This window comes from Panthera pardus, unplaced genomic scaffold, assembly GCF_024362965.1.
Source record: "Panthera pardus isolate Hobbes unplaced genomic scaffold, ASM2436296v1 HiC_scaffold_11, whole genome shotgun sequence".
NCBI lineage: Eukaryota > Metazoa > Chordata > Mammalia > Carnivora > Felidae > Panthera > Panthera pardus.
In genome coordinates, this window is record NW_026526666.1 from 83,059,084 (window position 1) to 83,068,647 (window position 9,564).

At 55.8% G+C, this 9,564-nt stretch overlaps 1 long non-coding RNA gene across 1 annotated transcript; it reads left to right on the plus strand.

The window, feature by feature from the left end:
- The first annotated feature begins 2,498 nt into the window (after window positions 1–2,498).
- On the plus strand, window positions 2,499–6,143 carry LOC128772963 (uncharacterized). Its single transcript, XR_008417099.1, has 2 exons — window positions 2,499–3,135; window positions 5,995–6,143. It is a non-coding gene; the product is annotated as an uncharacterized LOC128772963 (long non-coding RNA).
- Window positions 6,144–9,564: the final 3,421 nt, after the last annotated feature.

The following is a 9,564-nucleotide window of genomic DNA, read 5'->3' on the forward strand; positions in this document are numbered from 1 at the left end:
GCAAGACTGGTTTAACATTAAAAAATGAAGAAAGTAAGTTCATTATATTGACAAATGAAGAAGGAAAGATCCTCTGACCAACTGAACAGATGCCAAAAAAGCATTTGACAAAATCCAATCTCCATTCCTGGTGATGAGTGTCGGCAAAGTAGGACCAGAAGGAAACTTCCTCGGCCTGACACAGGGACAGGGTGTCTACGACAATCCTAGACCTAACGTTGTGCATTATGGCAAAAGATTGAATGCTGTCACATTAGGATCAAGGCACAAGAGTAGGATGCCTACTCCCACCACTTCTATTCAACATTGTTCTGGAAGTTCCAGCTGGCACAGCACTATTAGAAAGAAAGAAAGAAAGAAAGAAAGAAAGAAAGAAAGAAAGAAAGGAAGAAAGAAAGGAAGGAAGAAAGAAAAAGAGAAAGAAAGGAAGAAAGATGCACTCAGGTTGCTAACAAAAAAGTAAAACTGACTTTTCTTGCAGGTGACATGATCACCTACCTAGAAAATCTGATGGAATCTATAAAAAAAATAGCTACTAGAAATAGTGTGTTCAGCAAGGTTGTGTGATACAAAATTAATGTACAAAAATCAATTGTATTTCTATATACTAGCAACGAACGATCAAAATTGAAATTAATGAAACAACACCCTCTACAATACCATCAAGAAATATAACGTACTCAGAGATAAACCTGGCAAATGGTGTGTACAACCTGTCCCCTGTATAAAACATCGCTGAGAGAAATGAAAAACCCAAGAAATACAGGGATATACCATGTTCGTGACTCAGAAGCCTCAATATGGTTGAGATGTTAATTCTTTCCACATTGATCTTGAGATGAATTTTTGAAATTCGATCCGTATACAGAACGTCAAGTGAATTATACATCCAAACATAAACTATAACTACAAAACTATAAAACTATAAACTTCTGGGGGAAATCATAGGAGAGTGTCTCTGCGACCCGGGGTCAGGCAGAGATTTCTCAGACAGCGTGCCAAGAACGCAATCCAGAAAAGAACAAATTGATACATGGGGCTTCATAAATATTTAGAAGTTCTGTTCTTCAAAAGGCACTGTTAGGGGAATGAGAAGACAAGCCAGAGAAAATCTTTCCTGATACAATAAGCAGTTGCCTGCCGTGTATTTAGAGGACTCTGGTAACTCAACAGTAAAAACAAAAAACAAAAACCAAAAAACAAAAAAAACAAAAAACGAGCAACTTGATGTTAAAAAATGGAAAAAGATTTGAACAGACCCTTCACCAAACGACCTATATGGGTGGGAAACAACTACTTGCAAAACGCTTTGGTGTCCTTGATGATGAGGGCTCTGTATGTCAAAGCCACAGGGAGATCCCAACACCACTCACCCAAAAATCAGAAAAAACTGACCAAACCAAGTGTTGGTGAGGCTGTGGAAGAAATGGAATTCTCCTGGGCTCTGCTGGCATGTAGAATGTTACAGTCACTTTGGAAAAGTGGGCAGGTTTTTGTTCTTTTTTCCCTGTAAAGTAAGACGTATGCATACCGTAAGACCCAGCCATGCCCTTCCTAGGTATTTACCCAAGAGAAGTGAAAACATATGTCCATACAAAGACTCCTACGTGAATGTTCATAGCTGTTTTATTTGTAATCGCTCAAAACAAAGCCACTGAAATGTCCATCGACAGAAAAATGGCCAGATGAACTGTAGATCCATGCAATAGAATACTACTCCATTTTAAAAATGAATAAACTCTTGATATACACGTGAGAATGAATGAGTCTAAAAAGAACGGGGCTAAGTGAAAGAAACCAGGCAAAAACGAGAGAGAGAGAGAATGTCCCCTTTGATTCCATTGACATAACATTCTAGAAAATGTAAGTTAACTTTTGTAGTGACAGAAAGCAGACCTGTGGTTGCCTGGGGAGGAAGGGGCGGGCTTTCGGGGTACATGACAAAGAAGCAGGAGGGAAATTGGGGGGATGATGGCTACTTTCATTATCCTGATTGTGGTGACGGTCTCACGAATGCATACATATGTCAAAACTTCTCAAATCATCACTTTAATTATGTCTTTAAATATGTCGCTTGAAATATGTTCAGTTTATCCTATGTCAATTATATCTCAATGAAACTGTTAAAAATAGCCACGGCGGCTGATGAGCTCTGGAGAGGAAAGAGGTGTCTCCCATCCAAGAAGAAGTGGCCTGAGTCCTCGGGGCCAGGGCGGGAATTCAGCAAGGGACACTGAGGCAGGTGAGCCGGACAGATGGGAGGGCAGGCAGGCCGGTGTCACAGAGTCATAGTGTTTCCAGAAGGAGGGGCTGTGGTTCCCCGTGGCATGTACCTCCCAGCAGAGACGTGGTCCTGAGACGAGGCAGCGTGAGGCTTGCCAGTGACCTTGACAAGTCAGGAAGCTGTGGCGGGTGCAGCGTGAAGCGTGATGAAGATGACAGGGTGGAAGGAGCGAGAATGGCCACAAGGGCAGTCGAAGATGGAACCCAAGGGGCAACGGGAGGCTTGACATGCGAAGAAGCAGGAATGTATGACTTTGGGAGGGTTGGGGGGGGGGGGGCGGCAAGCAGGCAGGCATGACTACCAAGGTCAAGGTAAGCAGGTGCCAGCCAGGGTGCCCTCGTCCCTGCGAGAACCGAGTACGACTAGTCCCAGACAGTCTGGGGCCACCGGCGGTCCTGAGTCCCAGGACTTCTCCCGTGCTTGGGCTCCTCTGTCCGCCCGGCTCAGTCTCTTTCATTCTGGGTTATTTCAAGTGCAAAGCTCAGCTCCGTCACTGGTTTCTAAAATATCCACCCACACCAAGCGTTTCTGAATTTATTAGCTTTATGGCATATTTGCGGGGAGACACTATCACCTCACTGGCTGTTCTCCCCTGAGTCCACACCCCCCTTCCCTGGAAGAGGCAGACCTCCTTATCTTGCAGACTACTTTCACCCACTTCCCTCTAGAAAGTCTCGGCACCTGCCGGCTCCATACCCTTGAGTTACTGGCTCTCGTCACTCCGCGGATTTCTCTTTTTAGCCAAATATACTTTTCCTAAGAAGGATTTGGACGCACAACAATGTCTTCTTCGTGCTTCATAGGCATTATCATCCCTGCTCTGCAGATGAAGAAACAGAGGCCCAGAGAAGGTAAGCAACTTGTCGGGGGGCACACAGCCAGGGAGACTTTCGGGCAGCGGAAGCTCCTTCTGGGGTGTGGTGGTGAGCCCTTGGGTTCTGTTCGGGGGGACCTGGGTGTGATCCCGACTCTACCACTAACTGGCTGTGATAGTGCCAGGTCACAGGGCATCTGTGGGGCCAGTGAGGTGACACATCTCAGGCATTAGCCAAGTCCAGGCACCTTTAGGTCGCCAACTAAATGCAGTACTGTTGATCCTTTTGCTAAGTTGACCGCACCTGCAGAGACCCCCCCTGCCTCAGGCCCTACACCGGCCTTTCCTCTCCCCCACCTTCCCTGCCATGGGATCTCTGTTCCTTTCTGTTTCCCCAAACCGGATTAAAACTCACATGCTTCGGGACACCCTCCCCAGTACACCCTACTTAAAATCCTGCCTGGCGGTCTGGTGAGTGGGGAGATGTGAATGGGGAATTAAACAGACTTAGACTCAAATCTGTCTTCTCCCCCCACCAGTTAGGAGGCCTTAGTCCCTCTACAGTGCCTCGGTTTCCTTATCTGCGTCTGCGCAGTGGGGACAGTGCTCGGGACGCAGGGAAAGGGCAGGTGTGAGAAGAGCTTTGCAAACAAGTGGCCAACGACCTTCTCGTTTGCTCTGTGTCCCTTTGGCAACCTGAGTGCCTAACCTGTGTCACCTCCTTTGGGTTGGGTGGGGGCCCACCTTCCAGAAATGGCCACCCCTGGGGAGGGAGGCGACCTGGAGTTAGAGTCCAGGGTCCTGGATGTGAGTCAAGCCCCTCCCCTGGCCCCGTGTGCCCCCCCTGGCCCTCCTCACTGTGCTCCAGCATCCCCAAATAGCCCTCATGCTACACCCTCTCCCGCCCGGAACAGCCACTCCCCTGCATGTGTGGAGACGCGAGCACACCCAAGCTCTCTCCTCCTGCTCCTCTTCCTCCCCTGGGAAGCCCTCCCTGACTTCCAGACTGCCCAGTCCCCGTGGCGCTCCACGGTGCACGGAAAATTGGTGGCCTCTCTCCCATCTTCAGTTGTGAATGCCGTGGGGATAGAGACCACGTCTGCTTGACTTGCCCTTGTACCCCCGAGCTTCACATAACGTCCGCTGTGGCTTCTGTGGACTCTTAATGACACGTGGGGCCACTTAATGACACCGCGAGACCTGGGCCGGTCTCTACCCCCTTTCTGGAATAGTGTTCCCTCAGCAGTTTAAGGAAAGGGCTTTGGGGAGGATGGTCTCCATTGCTTCTGCCCTTGACTTTGAAGGTAGCCTTCAGTCCTGTGGAGACAGCTGCTGCCCACAGTGTGACGGTGTCACTGCGGGAAGCCTGTGCCCTCGTTTTAAGTAGCTCTATCTCAGAGCCCTGGGGTCACTCTCCCCAAGGGCAGCAGAGGGTAATGGGGATGGATGTCAAGTCTGAGCGGGAGCCCTGGCCCTGGAAATAATCCGCCGGCCCGTCTAGGGGACCAAACCAGAAGGTCACTTAGGTCACTGTACTGGGCGCAGGCTACAGCCACCAGCCAGTCATCTGTGGCCTGACAGCAGCAGTAACGGGTGGCTCTGAGATTTCCTTGATCTCAGATCATCCAAATCTCCAGCGGGAGGGCCAGGCTGCCGGAGTCCCCTCCTGTTCCAATAGCGACGGGCGGGGCACCCCCTCGGATCGGGGCTGTCCTGGGGACTCAGGCAGCTCCCACTGTCTGCTGGTGTGGTGACCCTTCTCCCCGGGGGGGGGGGGGGTCGGGGGGGGTTTGGCGGGTTCTGGCAGGAGCGGCCCCAGCGAGTCCCCTGGACCTCTAGTTCCAACCCATTTGCTCCGTGTATGTCTGCAGAGACGAGACTTTCCCGGGGCCGTGGGGAAGCTCCCATGCTGCTCCGGTGACCCTACGCTAGTGATCTGAGCTCACTCCCTGTGGGTTTTGTTACTTCCACATCTCCAGTGGAGAGAACATCCCAGATGGAACCACATTCCCTCAGTCCCAACCCCGCCCCCCCCCCCACCATTTCCGGGAGAGAGAACCCACCTGGTCCAACTTGGATCAGTTCTCCTCTATCCTCTTTGGCTTCACTGGCTCCAGCTGGACCTACAAGTGTGGCTTCTGGGAGGTCCCCTGTAGGGGAAGAGGGCTGGGAGGGGGTCACCAGGAGCTGGACAAAAGCTCTCAGAAGCACCAGCCCGCTCTGGAGAGGCTGGCTGACACCTGGAAGGGCCCTGCGCTCAGGGCATCCACACGGGGTGGGGACCCAGATGCGTCCTAGGGTGTGACACAGGGCGTGATGACCAGCATGAGCTCTGGGAAGATGAGTACAGGCAGGGCTCAGTGGGGGGTGAGGACCAGGCCCTCCACACCCTGACCCCTGCTCCTCCGTCCCTGCTGGGTGGATCCCGGGATCTTCCAGGGGTGGCCGGGGGAGCCTCAGAGCCAGGCCTGGGCAGGGTCAAGACTGCACTGAGCCTCTGGTGCAGACTTGGCTTTGGGACAGTGGCATTCAGGCCGCGAGGCAGCGGGGGGGTTAGCTGTTTCCTGGCTCTGCCCCAGCAATGAGACCCCATCAGCCCAGGTCTCTTGGCAACTGCTCCAAAGATCCAACAAACCCTCAGCTACAATCCGGAGCCCGGGAGGGAAGCAGGAAATGATTCATCTGCTTTCTCAGACATGAAGGCAACTCTGCATTATTAATATTTACTCAGGGGCTTCTCCAAGGGCCCCACACAGCAAACGAATCACGGGGAGGGAAGGGCACAGATCACAAGCGTTGCTGAGGCAGCCGGCTGTTGCCAAATGGGGCAAGGTGACTCCCAGGGGTCACAGCTGAAAGGGGCCTGGTAGCTCTCTCTGCCTTCCCCATTTTACAGAGTGGGAAACTGAGGCCCGGAGACGACAGAGGACCCGACCAAGGAAACCCAGCAGGGATATTGGCAGAGGAGGAGACAGCATCTGAGAGCATGGGGGATGGGAAGCAGTGAGCCTCAGGTCTCTCGTCTGTAAAATGGGAATCCAGGAACCGGCTGGTGGATGCTGTTTGACTAAGATGTGACATGGCGTCTGGCAAAGAGCAGGTCCTGCACAGATGGCACCGGAGAGAGGTCACGGTGAGATTGCCGGGGATGCTCCCTGCCTCCGTTTCCCCCAGCAGCCCCGTTTGTGCTTTGAGAGCCTAATGAAAAGGGCTAGCTGGGTCCGCGGGTCATTAGAGCTGATGGTGAATAAATTGAAGCGTGTGGGGTAGTGAGAAGGCTTGGGAGTGGGGGTCCTATGGGAAGAGGGAGTCAACCAGAGAGAGAGAGAGAGAGAGAATGAGACTGCATTCTGGTCAGAGGGGCCCCTGTCCCTTGTCCAGGTCCTGGTGCCTCAGTAGTTCTTCTGGCTTGGTTGCATTCTTGCACTCTGGCATCGGAGACACCGGAGTCCCTCCAACCCCCTCTCCCTACGGTCACAGGGGTCCAGAGCCAGGCAGCCAGCTGACCTCAGGAGGGAGATCACCGCCTGGTAGCACCCAGGGCCCGAGGGTCCCTGCACACCCGGCCCGGTGTCCTCAGTGCCTCTCTCTCTGGATCCTGCTCTTCCCCTCCCCCCAGCTCCCTCTCTTCTTTGCTCCCCCCTCCCAGCTCCCTCATCAGATCATTAACGCATCCCACCTTCTGTTGCCCACCTCTGCCTGTTCAGCCCCTGGGGCTGGCCCCAGGGACACCGAAGGGGACGAGGCATGTCCCTGCCCTCAGGGACCCCCCAGTCTGGCTGGGGACACACAGGAATCCATCACAACCCAGAGTGGTCAGTGCCGGAACAGGGCAGATGCAGGAGGGCCGGGGAGCCTGGGGGGGGGGGGGGGGGGAGGGAACCCAGCCCTGGACAGGGGTGTCAGGGAGGACCTCTGGCAGGAGGGGATCATGCTGAGGCCTGAGGGAGAAGCAGGGAGCCAGGGGGAGGTGTCCATGGGGAGAAGTCAGTATAGGCAGAGGCAACCTGGCACCTGCGAAGGTCTGGCAGACAGGAAGAGCCCCCCTCGCCCCCCGCCCCCCCCAAGCAGCGGGTAGCTCCGCAGGGCTGGGGCCTGGGGTGTGAGGGTGCAGGTAGGGGGGCGGGGAGGTGGAGGAAGAGGAGGCTGGGGGTGCTCTGCGGTCAGATCACGGAGGACTGGTGAGCTGGCTGTGAGGTTCCTTCGGGCTTCATCCTGAGGGCCCTGGGAGCCTCCAGGGACGAGGGGAGTTAAGGGACAAAGCGCCCGGCCTGTAGGCATGGGGGTGGGGAGCTCGAGGAGGACCCGGTTCCTCAAGCCCCTGAACAGGAAGAAGCCCCGGCCTCCCTCCCCTCCCCTCCCTCCCTTCCCTCTTTTCCCTCCCCTCTTCTCCCCAGAATTTTCTCTCCTTCCCTCCTCTGTTCCCCCAGCTTCTCCCTCCCTCCTCTCCTCCATTCCTTAGGCCCCTCCTCTCCACCTCCCCCTGCCCCGCCCCTCCGCTCCCTCCAGACCCCTCCCCAGCCCCAGGCTCCAGCGGCCCCAGGGCTGAGTGGCCCTTGCGACAGCCTGCAGCGCCACCTCGGGGCCGGAGCCGGCAGCGCCGCGGGGTCGCCACACCCGGAGGAAGGCACGGGTCGCCTCCTCCGCCCCAGGGAGCAAGTGCGGCCAGCCCGCCGGCCCCAGGGCCCCTCCTCCGCCCGCAGCCCGGGCTCCGCGGCTCCGGGGTGATGCTGGCGTGGACAGCAGTGCCGTCTCCGTGCCCCCTGACGACCCTCATGACCAGCTCAGCTCCTCTCGCCGAAGACCAGGCGTCAGAACTGAAGACAGTCCCTGCCCTTTCACCTCCCGCGTGGGGCCACCAGCCTGGGGACGCCAGGGCTCCTTGCGCTCTTGAGAGGTGGGCCCCACAGGGGCCGGCACACCCATACTGCAGATGCGGAGACCGAGGCTCCGACACGGGCAGTCGGGGCGGATGGCTCGGGACCTAGAACCCGGCACCGTGCCCTGTTCAGTAATCACACGCGATCACCCACGCTGTGCCAGGTGGAGCTCTGGGACCAGGGACGCAGAGAAGAAAAGGCAGTGGAGGAAGTCCCTGCCCCGGGGGGGGGGGGGTATGTAAGTGCAGGTTGTAGTGATTGGGGATTTGACCTGAACGTATCAGAGAAGGTGCTGGCAACCCAGGGGGCTTCTGGGAGGGGTGGGAGAGGGAGGTCTGAACTGGCTTCAGAGGGGAGATGGTGTCTGGGCTGTCTCCTCCAGGCAGAGTGAGAGTTTGCCAGGGGAAGATGATGGAAGGGCTTTCCAGGCTGGGGGAACAGCCTGCCGGAAGGCAAAGAGGCCAGAAAAAGCAGGAGGAGGGGGGGTCCTCTGTGACTGAAGGGAGGGAGGAGGTTTGGGCCAGACCAGGAAGGACCTCAGAGGCCCTCCTGCTTGCCCTGAATCTACAGGCAGTACTCACACAACATGAACTAACAATAACAGAGTTACTAGAAACACGGTTACTATTCTTATTAGAGCCACTGACACCTGTTGACAGCTGTGCCCCCCCCCCGCCCCCGCCGGGGACTGTTTCAGATACTTCTCACCGAGCGATGGAGCTGTTTTCAAGGAAGCCAGTGAGGCCAGCAAGGCTGGGGAAAACAGGCACAGAGAGTGAGGGAACCTGTCTAATGTTGCTCTGACGAAACGGCAGAGCATCCTGTCTACAGGATCTGCTCTTTCTACCCCCACAGCACCCCCTGCCCACCCCACCTCTCAACTCCCAACCTCATTGCTCTGACATGCTGTGTCCCCGGGGAGAAAGCCGCCGCCCATCTCCCCAGAGGGCAGAGAGAAGTTCCATTTTGGAAGAAAAACCCAAGGGCGGGAGAAGGCAGCATCTAACTTAAAGCCTCGGCTGCGGACATGCTGGCTGGAGGGGCGGTTTGAGGGGACCCCTTCCCCTGCTGTCAGCCCCCTTGGGCTGGGCCAAGTGGCCTGTCCTTCCACCGCTGTCCAGCCAGCCTGGTACTCCTGCAAGAGAGGAAGTGACCTGCCCCTGCTGTCGCCGGGGAGGACCAGGGCCGTTCTGCACTGACAGGGGACAGGGGCCCTGCTTGGTGGAGCTTCCAGCCCCAGGAAACCTGGGCTTTTGCTCTGACAGCCCAGGGACACAGGGACTTCGAAGACACCAGCCTAGAGGTTTTCTGAGCTGGGCAGAGAATGGGGGTGTCCTCCCCAAACTGGGCTTGTAATTGCACGATCGTCTCTTCAACGGACACGAGGGGTGTTTGAGCTGAAATGCTGGGCTGGGGAGAAGAAACAATGCACTCGTGCCCAGAAATGAACCAAGAAGCGAGCGTAGAGTCTGGGTCTCTGGGTGGTTTCTGAACCAGGGATGCAGCCCCCTGAGCAGACATGGGTTCACAGGACGGGCATCTGGAGCCAGGCTGGAGTGGTCCGTGGGGAGACCCAGCTGGGCTTG